This window comes from Pipistrellus kuhlii, unplaced genomic scaffold, assembly GCF_014108245.1.
Source record: "Pipistrellus kuhlii isolate mPipKuh1 unplaced genomic scaffold, mPipKuh1.p scaffold_m20_p_4, whole genome shotgun sequence".
NCBI classification, from domain to species: domain Eukaryota; kingdom Metazoa; phylum Chordata; class Mammalia; order Chiroptera; family Vespertilionidae; genus Pipistrellus; species Pipistrellus kuhlii.
Genome location: NW_023425540.1, coordinates 37,993,318 through 38,009,461, shown reverse-complemented (window position 1 = coordinate 38,009,461; position 16,144 = coordinate 37,993,318). Strand labels below are relative to the sequence as shown.

The 16,144-nt window shown below is 40.0% G+C and overlaps 1 non-coding gene across 1 annotated transcript; it reads right to left on the bottom strand.

The window, feature by feature from the left end:
• Positions 1-8,692: 8,692 nt before the first annotated feature.
• Positions 8,693-8,801, bottom strand: LOC118703965. The gene has a single exon (XR_004983206.1). It is a non-coding gene; the product is annotated as a U6 spliceosomal RNA (small nuclear RNA).
• Positions 8,802-16,144: the final 7,343 nt, after the last annotated feature.

The following is a 16,144-nucleotide window of genomic DNA, read 5'->3' as shown; positions in this document are numbered from 1 at the left end:
TTGTTGATTTTCAAACTTTTTTCTGTTGACCTGGACATTCTTTATCTATCATATAAAAATAATCATTTTTAAAGCTTTTAAACCAGCATTCACAAGTATCTTGAGATGGAGCATGTTCACCATAAGCTTCCCAAAGTATTCAGCAGCACTTTTCTTCAAAATAAAGTAATGAATTATAACTTCCCGCAAATGCTCTCTCTTTTTTTTTTTTTTTTGGCATGAAAGTCAATGTTTTTAAGTATAAAAATATCTATGATGTTAACACCTTTAGCAAATTTGAAATATGAAGTGTTTTTTTTAAATAAATCTTTATTGTTCATATTATTACAATTGTTCCTCTTTTTCCCCCTATAGCTCTCTTCCACCCAATTCCTATCCCACCCTCTGCCCTTGCCTGACGCCCTACCACTGTCCTCATCCATAGGTGTACGATTTTTTCCAGTCTCTTCCCGTATCTCCCCACACCCCTTTCACCCCCAAGAATTGTCAGTCCACTCCCTTTCTATGCCCCTGATTCTATTATATTCACCAGTTTATTCTGTTCATCAGATTTTTCATTCACTTGATTTTTAGATTCACTTGTTGATAGATATGTATTTGTTGTTCATAATTTTTATCCTTTTCTCCTCTTCCTCCTCCTCCTCCTTTTTCTCTTCCTTCTTCTTCTTAAGAATACCTTTCAGCATTTTATATAATACTGGTTTGGTGGTGATGGACTCCTTTAGCTTTTTCTTGTCTGTGAAGCTCTTTATCTGACCTTCAATTCTAAATGGTAGAGTAATCTTGGTTGTAGGTTCTTGCTGTTCATCACTTTGTATATTTCTTGCCTCTCCCATCTGGCCTGTATAGTTTCTGTTGAAAAATCAGCTGACAATTTTATGTGTGCTCTCTTGTAAGTAACTAACTGTTTTTCTCTTGCTACTATTAATATTTTCTCTTTATCTTTTGCTCTTGGCATTTTAATTATGATGTGTCTTGGTGTGGTCCTCTTTGGATTCCTTTTATTTGGAGTTCTGTGTGCTTCCTGGACTTGTAAGTCTATTTCTTTCACCAGGTGGGGAAGTTTTTGGTCATTATTTCTTTAAATAGGTTTTCAGTATCTTGCTATCCCTCTTCTTCTGGCACCTCCATAATTTGGATGTTGGTATACTTGAAGTTGTTTAAGAGGCTACTTAACTATCTTCATATTTTTGGATTCTTTCTTTGCTTTTCCAGTTGGGTGTTTTTTGCTTCTTTGTATTTCAAATCTTTGCCTTGATTCTTGCAACCCTCTAGTCTGCTATTGGATTTCTGTATATTATTATTTTTATTTCAGTCAGTGTATGTTTAATTTGTAGTTGGTCCTTTTTCATATCCTCGAGGGTCTCACTAAATTTATCGACTTTTTCTAGAAAATTCTTGAAAAACCTTATAACCGTGGTTTTGAACTCTATATCCAGTTGTTTGCTTTCCTCTCTTTCCTTCATTTGTGACCTGTTTCTTTGTCTTCACATTTTGGCTTCTTCTCTGAGTTGATAGAGTGGCCTTGTGTGCTAGGTGTCTTCTAGGGCCCAGTGGCTCAGCCTCCCCAGTTACCTGAGGTGGACACTCTTGGTGCACCCCTTTGTGTGCTGTGTGCATGGTCTTGTTGTAGTTAAGCCTTGATTGTTGTTGGTATCACTGGGAGGAATTGACAGGCCAATTGGCTGTGAGGATCAGATGTATCTATGCTGATAGAACTTCTGTGCTGGAAACACTCTTATGAGACAAGATTTGCAAAAGTCTTATGAGTCTCAGGGCGGAGCAAACAGCAATGGCTTCCTGTCAGCCCTGCCCTAAGAGGCCTCTGTGTCTTAGTGTCCCGAGGTAATCGCTGCAAGCACCCTTGAGAGAAAGTTGCCCTCAAGTTTTGCTCGCTGACAGACAGTCCAGTTTCTCCCCAAATGAGTCTGGGTCCCCAGAGTCTTGCCCAGAACTGGAGTTCAGAGAAGTCAGGAGCTTTTGTCTCCCTCCTGATTGAGAAAGCCAGCTGCATACTCAGTTGCCAGCCCTCTCCATACGTGTGCCTTTGTACCTCTGCCTTCCGCACTTCCTCTGAGTCTCACTGTGCTTTTCTCTTTCCTTCTAGTTGTGGAATTTCCACTCAGCCAGCCTTCCTGTGGTTCTGGATGATGTTTGTTTTGTTTTTTAGTTATAGTTTTTAAATTGTTGTGCAAGGCAGCAGTTTAGATGTTTACCTATTCCACCATCTTGGTTTCTCCAACATATGAAGTTTTGAAACTTGTTGTAAATACAACAAAATAGCATACATATCAAATCACATGTATATCAACATATGTGTAACTCCATCTATTGAAAAAAGTCCACATTGTTAACCGACACACCTAGTAAATCATTGTACCAGCCAGTGCATTCCTTTCCACTGGCACATTGTCCTAACTCACCCTCAGTGTAAACTTTAGAAACAGGACTCACCTTTTGCTAGAATTCTCTGTGCTATACTCATCACTCAGAATAGGATGCTTATTGCTAGTCACATGGGGAGTGATCTAGTCTCCAAACCCCATCTTACATCTTGTTTTCTTGGACTACTTCTAGTACCATCCGGCTGGTTCTAGATGCTGGCTGGGCTCTCTGGGAAGCAGACACTGAGGAAGTGAGGAGTATAAAAAGTTTGTGGAAAGGAATACCTATGAAAGAAAAGGGGAGGAGGCTGCATGGTAGAGGGGCATCAGCCTGAAATCTCTGCCAGTCCAATGGAGGAACTTGAACAGTGATTGTTAGATGAGATGTAAGCTAAACAGGAATGGCTAGACCTTGGGACTGCAGACAGCCCTGCACAGTCCTCCAGTCATTGGATAAGTCAGCCAAGAAGAATGTTATCTTGGCTACCATTGCCACAGCTCATGGTAGCCTGGGGGCCACCTTGAAAAGTACCAGAGCTGGGCTCAAAGTCTAAGGCGAATATGAAAGGTGCTCATCAGCTAAGCCCACTTTTTGCAGCTGAATGGAAAGACTTTCTTAAAAGGGAATCTGAGTAGTGCATGTTCATGGCTACTCATTTTTGTATTTTAAGTCACCTCTATTATGGCTAAGTATTCTTATTTTACAGTCTGAGAGTAAGAAAAAGGGGCATGAAAAATGTGAAGCTCTGTTAAGTGCTTAATTTAGGACTTCAATATTTCTTTAAAGCTTAAAATAAGTATTCCTTAAGTATTATTATTAATGCAACATGTGTTCATATGTCAACAAACTGCTCTGCCACCAGTTTGTAAGACACAGTAAGTAGGTCACTCTGCACCCATTCTCCCTCAGCAAGAGGAGCTTCCCCAGAGGGGATGCAAGAAAATATCATGTTGCCCAGTCAGTGTGCCAGGAGGCCATTGTTCCATTCCCAGTCAGGGTACAGCCTAGGTTGCAGACTCAATCCCCAGTAGGGGGCGTGCAGGAAGCAGCCTATCAATGATTCTCTCTTATCATTGATGTTTCTATCTCTCTCTTCCTTACCTTTCCTCTCTGAAATCGATAAAAATATATTTAAAAATAAAGCACCATGTTCACAGGAATGGAGAAAAAAGAAAAAAAAAGGGGGGTGGGGTTGGGGGGGAATGTGTCTTCCTGGCTCCTTCTCATCTGTCATTTCCAAAAAACGAGTTTCACCTAGTGTGGAGCTCACACTTCAGGTTGCATCATCCAGCCCTTAAGGAAACCAGAGTTTGGGCTCTGCACTGTGGTGTTTCAATCCAGCCTAGACATAAAGGGTAGCTTAGCACCTGTAAGTTCAACAACACCCACAGATAGGAGCCAGCCACACAACTCCACAAAGCAGCAGCGGTCAGTGGTCTGTGATACAGCCAGTGCTTTCTGCAAGAAAGGTAGTTGAATAGAGCTGAGAAGGTGAACTAAGTTTACGTCTGATAAAAAATTGAACTTTCATGTTGGGCTGTGCCAAAGAGGAGTAGCATGTTTAATTTAGGACTTCAATATTTCTTTAAAGCTTAAAATAAGTATTCCTTAAGTATTATTATTAATGCAACGTGTGTTATGTCAACATGTAGGCATATTTGAAACTGCAAGTAATCTGAAATAAAAAACTTTAAATACTACTGAGATGCCACTTAAAACCTTGTATCTCTTTTCATATATTTTCTATGCTTATTTACAAAAAGAAGATCCTACTGTAAGTACTGTTTTATAAACTATCTTTTTCACTTAATGTGTCTTGAAGATGTAAATAAACATGCATCTTTAATATCATTTAAAAACAATCTTTGGCCTGGCTGGAGTGGCTCAGTTGGTTGGAACGTTGTCCTGTGCACCAAAAGGTTGCAGGTTCGATTCCCAATCAGGGAACATATCTGAGTTGGGAGTTCAATCCTGGTGGGAGCATGTACTGATAGCAACTGATCATTGTTTCTCTTTCACATTGATGTGTTTGTTTTTTCTCTCTAAAATCAATAAAAAAAATCCTCAGGTGAGGATTAAAAAAAAGAATCCATCAATTAATGCATAAATAAGTAGAACAACAGCACAATGTTTCTCTCTCTCTCTCCCCCTCTTCCTTTCTGTATCTAAAAAATCAATTACAAAAATGATCTTTATGTTTTAAATTTTATTTCTCTTTTCATTTTTTATGTCCTATCTAGGAAATCCTTTGAAACTCATACACTTAATCACTGCATTACTTAAGATTCTCCAAGAAGTAGATACAAGATGGGATTAGATGTGCAAGAGCCTTTTTGTAAAAACACCTGTGAGGGAAAATTGTGAGGAAACAGAGGAAAGGACTGGAGTGCTGGTACATTGTGGAGGAAAGGAGGAGAATGTAATGCAGTGTAAGAAAGTTTTTGATAAGGCTAGAATCCTTTAGCCAGAGTCAACCACTCGTCAGAGGAGTTTGGTGTCTGACGGCGATAGGCCTGCTCGAGTCTCCCTGCCACAATCCTGCCTGTGGGAAATGTGGTGGATTCATAATGCAGCAGCCGGGGCATCAGTATTATGCTCAGAGATCTGAGAGGCAACCTCATGGCTACCACAAACACCATCTGTGCTTAAAAAAACACACACTTGTTACTATTCATTCATTGATTCGTGACACATCGAGGGCAAAATATGATTACAATGTGGTGCTCACATTCTAGTAATTGGCTTCAGTTATAGTGAATTATCATGAATAGTGTTTCAGAAATTAGAAACAAAAATAGACAGATTTCCAAAATCCCCTGAGGCAGATCTTCAGAGTATGGCTTTATTATTTTGTTTGAAATGATTTTACAGATTCTAGGGTAAGTTCTGAGAATGGGGTTTGGGTTCTTCCTCTTTCTGTAGTACTCATTCTTGTATTTATCTTACCTAATGCAGAAAATTTGGGTGAGTTTAACATAATAAATTAAAATCTAAAATGTGGAACAATAACTGCATTTTTAAAAAAATATTTTTGAGAGTAAGAACAATGTACACATCCCCAAGTACACAATTTTCCCTACTTTCCTATCATCTATCCTTTATTTTACATATATGATCATGTATTAATTTTTCTGTGGTTGCTGTAACAAATTACCACAAACTTTGTGATTTAAATCAACACAAATGAATTATCTTAAAATTCTGGAGAAGTCAAGTCTGAAATGAGTCTGGGCTAAAGTCAAGGGCTGCATTCCTTCTGGTGTGCTAGGTAAAATCCATTTCCTTTCCAACTTCTACAAGTTGCCCATAGGCATGTAGATCTTTTCATCTTGAGTCAGCAATGGTGGGAAGAATTCTTCTCATGGCATGCCACCTTTCTTCTGAGATAGATACAGCTTCGGTTGCCTTATGTTTCTCTGATTTTTGACTTCTGCCTTCTTGCACTTTTAAGGACCCTTGTGACTTTATTTGGCCCACTAGGATAATCCAGGACAATTCATTATTTTCAAGTTAACTAATTAACAACCTTTATGCCAACTGCAATCTTAATTCCCTTTTGTCATTTAATCTTATATATTTCCAGGTTTCACAGATTAGCACATGAACATCTTTAGGTGGGGTAGGGGAGGAAAAGCATTATTCTACCTACTACAGGCCTTATAGCCAAGGTCTCCAATAATTAAAAATAGTTCTGGTGTCTTAATTTTCTTTTGGATATGCGTGTGAATGGTTCTAAAGGTTTATTATTCTTAGGCTATTTTTCATAGCATTTAGTAACTATACATGATCATATCAAGGAAGTTATTATTATTTTTTTAATCTTATTAGGGAAGGGGTAGGATACCTGCCATTAAGAAAATGAACAGAAAAATTTGAACCCACACACTAGGGAGCTGGGGAATCTGCACAAGATCTGGGCTGGTGAAGCCCAGCTCCACACTGCAGTGGGCTCCCAGTCCCTGTGCTCTACCCAGGCCCAGCAGCAGAGTTGCTTGAGGTGCTCTTGCTTGTCACAGGGATTCTAGAGTTGACCAAGGAAAGCTATGTGGGCCTGGAAAGAATGGCGCAATCAGTGTCCGGCTTAGTCAGGAGGCAGTCTGGGAGTGCACGGTCATGGCCACCTCATGAAGATGTGTGGCAAGTGGCTCTCAGGAAAAAGACTGAGTCTGGATCATCCGTGTGACAGTTGTGCAGAGGGGGATGACAGCTCCAAACTAGAACTGAACTGCTCTCCACACACTTCACCTGCAGTGATGAGGGCAGCCTGTCCACGTGTGAGTGGTAGGTTTAAAGATAAGGGGATGATTGCTTGCTACGTGTCCTTGGGCTGCTCAAGCTGAACGGTACGTGACCACTGTTTTCAAGGGACTAGCCCAATGTGGCTGGTTTGGTTCAGAGCTTGTTTCATCCCTAGCAGTGAGTGCCTTTTGATCTGGAAAGTTAGTTTGTCTCATAACCCCCACAGCTAGGACATTCTCTATGTAATTATGAGTTGTGATTATTTTACATTAAAAGAGAATGTCTGATCACTGGAATTTGTCAGTGTTGGATTTTTCCCACGGTGAGATTCTTAAACTTTTCTTGTTTCATAATTAATATTAAAGCAATTCATGTTAGAGATCCTTTCAATATGAAAGGTTTGTAATGGAGACAGATCATTTTATTGTTTATAATAAAAATCATCTCTGCATGGAAAAAAAACCCACCCAGCCCCAGTCAGGCACATGCAGGAAATAACCAATCAATGTGTTTCTCTCACATTGATGTTTTTCTTTCTCTCTCTTCCCCTTCCCCCATCCCTTCCACTCTCTCTAAAAATCAATGGGAAAAAATACCCTTGGGTCAGGATTAAACAAACAGAAAAAAAATACCATGTCATAAAAACAAAACTAATTATAACTAACATTAACATGGCTATATTTCAAAAGGAATGTTAAATGGAAACAAGAAGTTGGAGTACAGTGTATACATTATAATGCCATTTTAATTTTTAAATAAGCAAAATGACATTCCCTATTATTTATAGAGTTACACTTATGTGGTAAAGATGTTTTAAAATAAAAGGGCAAGACCCACACCAAGATCCAAATAGTGTTACCTTTGAGGAGAGAGGGAAATGAGTAGGTTTGGGAGGGACATTAAAAGGACTTCCAGGTATTCACATTGGCTAAACCTAGGTGTTGAGTTTATGAGTGTTTATTATATTACTTTCTCTGCTTCTTGGTATGTTTGAGATAGTTCATACTTTTAAAGCATTTAAACATTCCATTTCCTTTTGTTTATAAAGTAATCACTTAAGTATATGCCATCACTTGGCATGAATAGGAAATGAAAAGAATGCCTTCTATTAATCTGCAATTGCCATATTTTCTGGTATATCCTTTGTTGCACCAGTGTTTTTGTAAAACACTGGCTTGTGGCACCGATTAAAGTCTACTGTCTCATGGTTTATGTGGACAGTTATTTTTGTGGGTGTTAAATCACATTGCTGCAGAGGGAGAACACTGGTGGTCTCGGGAACAGGAAATTAAAAGAAGCACAGTACGTAATTTAGTCTGCTACCCCTTCCCCAATTTAAAAAATCCAGACTTTAACCAGTTCAATGGAGAAAGGATATCTATACTATTATAATAAAAGGGTAACATGCAAATTGGTCACGACTCCTCACAGTAACAACAACTGACCAGCAGGCTGCGTGGGGCGACCAGGTCAGCAGGGGGGTTAGTGAGTGACGACCAAAGGACTGAGCAGCGGACTGTGTGGGGCAACCAGGCCAGCAGGGGAATTAGCTAGGGATGACCAAACGACTGACCAGCAGGCTGCGGGGGTGGCCAGGCTGGCGGGGGGGGGGGGGGGGGGGGGGGGGGGGGGGGGGGGGGGGGGGGAGGGGGTAGTGAGGGGCAACCAGGCTGGCAGAGGGGGGCAACTAGGGGTGACCAGGCCAGCAAGGGAGATAGTTGGGGGCAACTAGACCAGTCAGGGGTGGGTAGTTGGGGGCAACCAGGCTGGCAGGGGGCGGCAGTTAGGGGTGACCAGGCTGGCAGGGAGGGCAGTTATGAGTGATCAGGCTGTCAGAGGGCACTTAGGGGTGATCAGGCAGACAGGCAGGCAGGTGAACAGTTAGGAACCAGCAGTCCCAGATTGTGAGAGGTATGTCCAACTGCTAGTAGTTGGATATCCCCCAAGGGGTCCCAGATTGGAGAGGGTCCAGGCTGGGCTGAGAGGACCCCCCCCCCCCCCAGGCACAAATTTCATGTACTGGACCTCTAATTAAGTTGTAATTGTTCACACCCTTCCTTCTTTTTTTAAAACTATGGAACATTTCATGAATTTGCATGTCATCCTTGCACAGGGCCTATGCTAATCTACTCTGTATCATTCAAATTTTTTTGTATATGTGCTGCCGAAGCAAGCACTGCACCCTTCCTTCTTATTCTCTGACCTGAGTTATTTCATATATCTCTGTTTTGTATAGCTGCCATCCTCAGTTAGGGATTTTGTTTTTGTCTTTTTGTTGAATTTAGTTAACATTTCCATGTATCCACCTAGTCCCCACACTAGTCAGTGTTCCATAGTTTTCCATCTTGATAATACACTGCCATTTGCTTAGCCTTACTGCATTGTTGAACTTTTGAGATTTTTCCAGCTTTCCAGAATTATAAATAGCATTTCTATGACCATCTTTGTACAAACTATTTTTTTTTCTGGTCATTTCCTTGAGGTATAATCCTAAAGTGGAATTAAGCCAAAGGGTATGACTTTAAATTAATATACCAATATTATATCAATTTATCTTAGGCTCAACAATATTGGGTTTACACATTTAATATATTTTCTAAATTTACTAGGAATATAATGATTATTAAAAGACATTTCTTTGTTTCAATTCTGCATGCAGTATGGGCAAGTTGGGTGGGGACTACTGTGTTTTGTTTTGCTTTTATTGTTTGTTTTTAAAAATATACATTTTGATTGATTTCAGAGAGGAAGGGAGCAGGAAAGAGAGAAACATCAACAATGAGAGGGAATCATTGATTAGCTGCTTCCTGCACGCCCCCAACTGGGGATCAAGCCCACAACCCTAGCATGTGCCCTTCACCGGAATCGAACCTGGGACCCTTCAGTCCACAGGCCAATGCTTTATCCATTGAGCCAAACCAGCTAGGGCTCCTTATGGTTTTTGCTGGGACAGCTTGACTGGGTCTGGAGGATCCAAGATGCTTGACTCACATGTCTGGCACCTCAGTTTCCCCTTTTACTCCAACAGGGAGGTTGGACTCAGGAACCTTAAGAAAGCAAAAGTCAAAGCTGTCCAGGCCTACAACTGGCAGGATGCCACTATTACTGCATTCAAATGGACAGAGCCAGCCAGATTCAAGGAGAGGGGAAATAGACTCCACTATGGATGAAAAGAAATGTTAAGTGTGAACAGGGATTGGGAGGGTTCAAGCAGGGAAAATATGGTGATCATGTGGTAGATAAATAATATCGGTTGGAATCATTGAGTGAAGGAACAAATGAATGAACAAATGAATAGATTAATAAAAAACATAGAACAGAAAATATTTTTAAATATATAGATAGTACATAGATAATAAAGTGTTTTAATTTTTTTTTATAGGGAATGTATTTAACAGCAGAGACTGACAACTTTCAATTTTGTACTAAAAGAGAGGCTGAGGGAAGTAATGGATATTCTACATCAAGACAGATTGTGTCGGGCTAGACCGGAGTGTGTAAGGCGGGGTCATTTCAGCAAGACCGGGGGAAGTAGCCACAGCAGTGCCTAAGGCAGGCAGGACAGAGGTCAAGTTTGGAAAGGTCAGCTCTGGGAATTTGGGGCAAGAGTAGGAGCAAGAAATGATGAAGGTTCTGCAGGACCAGGCAGTAAGTTTAGATCAGCAAGGACAGGAACATGAGAAACAAAAAGGGACTCAGGTCAACAGTAGACAAGATACTGGCCATCAGCATCAAGTGTAGTGCTTGACCTGGGCATTCTGCTGGGCTTGTCTGATGCTGGGTAGGGCCTGGAGCCCGGGTTAGGGCTGGGCAGTACCTGTGACCTAGAGAATTCTCAGGGAAGGATGGCTGTGTGAGCCTTTAGCAGCTGCAAAGTGGGTAAAGGGATCCACATGGAGCAGTAGAGTATTTACCACATGTGGAATTGATAATTGATAATTGGGTGACTAAGGAGAAGTAAAGTGATGAATCTAGAAATGATAGGATATACTGCTCTGTTGGTGAGAAGGGATGAAAAATGTGAAATTATACCATGAAAAGCATTTGAAAAAATTCAAGCTCCATTCTTAGTAAAATCCTATATAATAAATAGGTAATATGCAAATTGACCATCACTCCAGCACACAAGATGGCTGCCCCATGTGGACACAAGATGGCCACCACAAGATGGCCAGCAAGGGAGAGCAGTTGTGGGCAATCAGGCCAGCAGAGGAGGGCAGTTGGGAGGGTCCAGGCCTGCAGGGGAGGGAAGTTGGGGGGAACTAGGCCTGTAAGAGAGGGCAGGAGAGGCTGTGCTTGCCAGCCATCAGCCTGGCTTCTGGCTGAAGGGGGCTCCCCCTGTGGGAGCACACTGACCACTAGGGGGCAGCTCCTGCATTGAGCATCTGCCCTCTAGTGGTCAGTGTACATCATAGCGACTGGTCATTCCACCGTTTGGTAGATTTGCATATTATCCTTTTATTATATAGGATTGTTAAAATATATTGTTGAATAAAAAGAATCAAGATGTATGCTCTGCTATTTTTGGTGATTTTCAAAAACAACAACATATATGCATAGAAAATCTATAAGGAAACTGAAAACAATAGATGCTTCCAGAAATGTGAACTGGGTATTTGGGAGAATAAGATAAAAAAGAAACTTTTAATATTACATTGTTTTGTTCCTTTTGAATTTTATGCCTAGTCAAAAATTAATGTAAATAAACAAATGGACAAAAGAGATGGACCCAAATCAAGCATTTAAAACAACACAACTGACCACAAACTTTTATAAATAGCAACTATAGGAAAAAGTCATCTCCTTTTCCCAAAAAAGGAAAAATAAAGAAAACTATGGATTATTATCTGTAGGAAAGTGTGTCAGAGATAAATTATCTCCCTTTAGCCTATAGCTATGGGACAAAGGGGATATTCCTTTGATGTTTTGTCCAAGAAAATAATTGTTACAACATTCTCTGAGTTCTAATCAATTTTTTATTTTATGGCTTGCAAGGGCTTGTCTCCTAATGGGCTGGCGGTAAACACCAGGGTGCACCACTGCTGAGCAGACTAGCAGGCAAACCAGGCTCCCAGGCTCTCAGTGTTTGCAGAGAGGCTTGTTCAGGCTGAGGTGTGGCTGAAGCCACTTCGGGATTGTACACCAGCAGAAAGGACAATGACATCCCTTGTGCTCTTGTTTTATGTGGCAAGCATGAGGGTGTCCTGTGTGGCTCAGGGATAAATGTGCCTTGGCACAAAGCAGTCTGAGCATAGGTGAAAGCTGCCTAGAACCTGGAGACTTTGATAGCGTGGGTGGTCACCACTCTCCTAGGAAACTGAGTTGGAGGGTACACATCTCACTGAAAAAAAGGGGGAGTTTAAGCCAGTTCAAACCTGTTCACTCATTGGAAAATTCTTACTGTTGGCCTTCATAGGGTTTCAAATAGATCCCTAACTACCCTTATTTCACTGCCCTTTCAATAATTATTCTATTGGAAACAAGAATCTCATGGAGGCCGCTTTTTCATTACTGGATTGCAAGCCCCTTTGCCATAGCAAATCATACAGATATGTCTCGGCATGCTCATGAAGTAGTTTTAATAACATGCATTATGGGTGGCCTCTATAAGCAATTGTTCCCACTATTTTAACTTCTTCCAGAAAGAGTAGTTCAGATTTCAGCTTCTGCCTTCCGTGGTCATTCACTAGAATTCAAATTAGCTCCATATCACAGGTCAAGTTGTGTAGGTTACTGGCTGCACAGTTTGCAGCTAATTCACTCTGGCAGGCACGTCAGGAAATTATGCTGTTCAGCATCAAATGTTCCACAGGAACATTACCGGACTTTTTCTATGGCTGAGAGGCTAAATTAATGATACCTGCTCTAAAAGTTTTCCACATCAAGCTTATTTATGTAAACCAGGCTCTGCCAGCCCAAGCACCACTGATAAGACGATGAATCTCATGCAATTCAAATTTGTATGTTTCTAGTACCTCAGCCAGATACTAGAATGGAGGTAAAGGTGATTCTTGAGGGAAAATTCTGGCTTTGGCTCAGGTATTCTGCAGTTCACATTCCCTCAGAGCAGAACTTGGGGCAAGGTTTTCAACTTGATTAACAGATGTTAGCCTTGCCCCCTGCTTGCCTGATGTACAAGATGTAGTATCTTCTGTCAGTCAGCAACATAAAATCCTAACACTACATTCTAGTTGGAGATGAATTCTGGATTGTCATTATTTTACTTTCTTAAAATGTTAAGCAGAGGAAAATGATATTTAGTCAAGATTGTTTAAGGAGCATGTTATCCATCTACTTTTTGGTGACTTTTAAGGGTTGTACTTGTATTTCATTAGATTGTTGTAAAGCTCTATACTTATGCAACATTAACTAAGTCCTCTCCAGATTCCCCATTACTGAGTTTATCTTTTAGAGAGTGCAAGGACCAAATTTGCTATGAAACTATTGTCTCCTACAGAAGGCATTACATAATGTGTTTATTTTAGGGTTTAGTAATAGAGGGGAAAGCCCTTCTGAAAAATTGGTTTCTTTATTTTCCATTTTAAGAGTAATATTGGATTAGTCTTCTTTTTTTGGTGGCAGAAACAGAATTAGTAATCTTGCATACTTGCCATGTTAGCCTTTGGGGCTAGAGTATATGCTTCCTCCTCCTTTTTATAATTTTGGTATTATATTTCTGTCCCAATAAATGTGTTCACATGTGTCTCTTATTGGAAGCTATATATGGCCTATATTTAGTTTTAGATAAGGTAGGGGCTATGAATTTATTTTACCATAAAATAATTTCATAAAACAATATTATGTTTATTTTAAAAGATAACAACTATAAAGCAATAACGAAAAATGAACAACAACAGCAGATTGTATCCATGCAAGAAAAAAGATTTTAAAAATAAAAAATTCCTGATAAAGAAAAAGTACTCAAGATTTGTTTTGTTTCATTCTAACATTCATTCTAGAATTCATTCATAACAGTAAAATATTAGATAAACTTACTGATTTTCTAAATACAATACATTAGTATGCTCCATGTTGGAAGTTGGGAGATTCCACAGAAGGATAGGAATTAGGAAAAGGACAGGAATGGGGAGGGCAGTAGGTGTTCTACATCCATTAAAATGTATGCATACCAGTTTAACCTGCTTTGGTGGGTCAGGTCTGACTCTTCCTGGCCTGGTTCAGCAATAATGTAGACTCTTTGAGGGCAAGAAATTTTACGAGGCATGAATGAGCTAAGATTTTCTATTAAATATTGGATGATGGTGATCCATGTATCCCAGGGCCTGAGCTCCGGCCCTTGTCCCCATGTTCCTCTTGTCAGCAGATGATTGCCCCATCTCTGGTGACCTAGGTAGCTGTTTCCCCGAGAACCTTTGGCTCGTGTTGGGTATAGGTCTTGGAAAAGAAATTCACACCCTTTCTCCACCCAAACTCAATGTCTGTAAATATAAAGTTAGCTGTGTTTTAAAATATTATGCTCTTTAGAATACCCATAAGTCTTCAACATTCCTTTCCCTTAATTTTTCATAGCTGTATACGAGACAATGTAATATGAAAATGTTTTGGATATTTTGAAAGTTTGTGACAGAATCAACATATCACACATTTTAAAGGAATCATAGCATTGGGGGATCACTCTAATTTACTGGTTCTCAAACTTTAGTGTGTATTAGATCATCTGGAAGCCTTGCTGAAATCCAGGTTGCTGGGCCTACTTTCTAATTCACTAAGTCTAAGGGGAAGCACAGGGGGCTTGAGAATTTGCATTTCTAACAATTCCCAAGTGACTCTGATGCTGCTAGTGCAGGATCACACTTTGAGAATCAGGGCTCTAATCCAGCTGCCTTTACCCAATTGTCTGTCTAAATGCTGTTTGCAAATGTGCAGAGGGGCCTCGGGAGTGGGAGACTGACTAATCTGGTGACTGTGTGACCTGCATTATCTGCAGCTGATGGCTGACTGCAAAATGAAGCAATTAAAGATTAAGATATAACTCGCAGGAAATTAACATGAAGCACCACTGAGTATAAAACCTATAAAACTGCTAGCATTCCCTGTGTTGGTCACACACGTGCATCCTGCTTTGCTCTGCTGTTCTTCCAAACATGGATGAGACCACACCCAAAACAAATAAAACATGGTCTGTCTCTGCTATGAGGTCACATAAGGTCATAGGCAGACAAGAGAATGGTAGTAAATTCAATAAAGTAAGATTCTGGTGCTGATGATAAAGAAAAATGATATTATATTAAAATTAACTTTCTAAACATCCATACTCAGTCTGTAACTTTAGCAGAGTGGAAATCTGAATTTTTCTTGCCTTGAAAGAGTGGCTTCTTTATGCCAAAATATTTTCCCTCTGAATGTTTTCTATGAGTCAGAACTACACATGACTATGGATTCATTATTGATTTTGATGGTAATTGTTAGAATACAAATCTGAAGCATATTATAAGATAAATATGAACTTGGAATATTGACTGATGAGATAGAAACAAGCTGAAATTTCATAATGCTGATTAATAATTCATTTAACTTATTAATATTTTCTATATTTGGATTTCTTCTTATATACCCTCATTTAAAAATTTTAAGTTGATTAGAGCCAGATAAAATGAATTGATATACAGTCTAGAAAATCTGGTTGGATTGATTTGCCAAAAATTAGTTTGAAGGCTTTCTTCCTATTATGTCCCTTCTTATGAGGTCACAAAGTCACTTTTAATATCACAGACTCTTCTAAACAGTTACTTATTCCTGATGCTTCTGAGTAATCAGAACAAAATGACAGTTTCTTTTTTATTCATCTGTCTAATCTTTGATTGTTATTTGTCTGAATCTGTTACATCTGCTATTCATAATGATTGCACCTATGCATATGATTTAGGATAGAATTGATTTGAATAAAATTTATTTACATTTAAATTACTACTCAGGAAGATGGAATGTAAGAAGTTTGACTATACCTTCCTAGATCTTATTTGACTTAATCACAATATGGTTCTCAACTTGCAAATAGATATAGCTTCATTTTTCGGACAATGCTATACATTGATTTTTGATAATTGATTTTGATAATTTCTAAATTTTTTTGTTATCTAATCAGGAAAATTAAGCATTTGAAGTAAATAGGTGTGAATTTATTGAGAGGGTAAAACATCTCTAAGTCAATAAGTTTATCATGATTTTGTTGGGAATCCTATCTAATAAAGAGGGAATATGCTAATTTGACCATCACACTCTCACAAAGATGGCAGCGCCCAATCCCCTCAGCCCCTCCGAAGTCCGCCAGTTCTTTCAGCTCTGCCAGGTGGAGGGAGAGCCTGCCCTCAGCCCCCCAGCCGCCCAGGGTCTGCCCAAGGCACAGGCAAGTCTCAGATAGTGGCTGCCCAGCCAATGCCCCAGGCGCAGGCAAGCCTTGGATTTTGGCTGCCCAGCTGCCCAGGCTGGCCCAGGGTGCAGGCAAGCCTCCGGTGGCCCAGTGCTGTCCAAGGCTCAGGTAACCAGGGCCGGCTGAGGC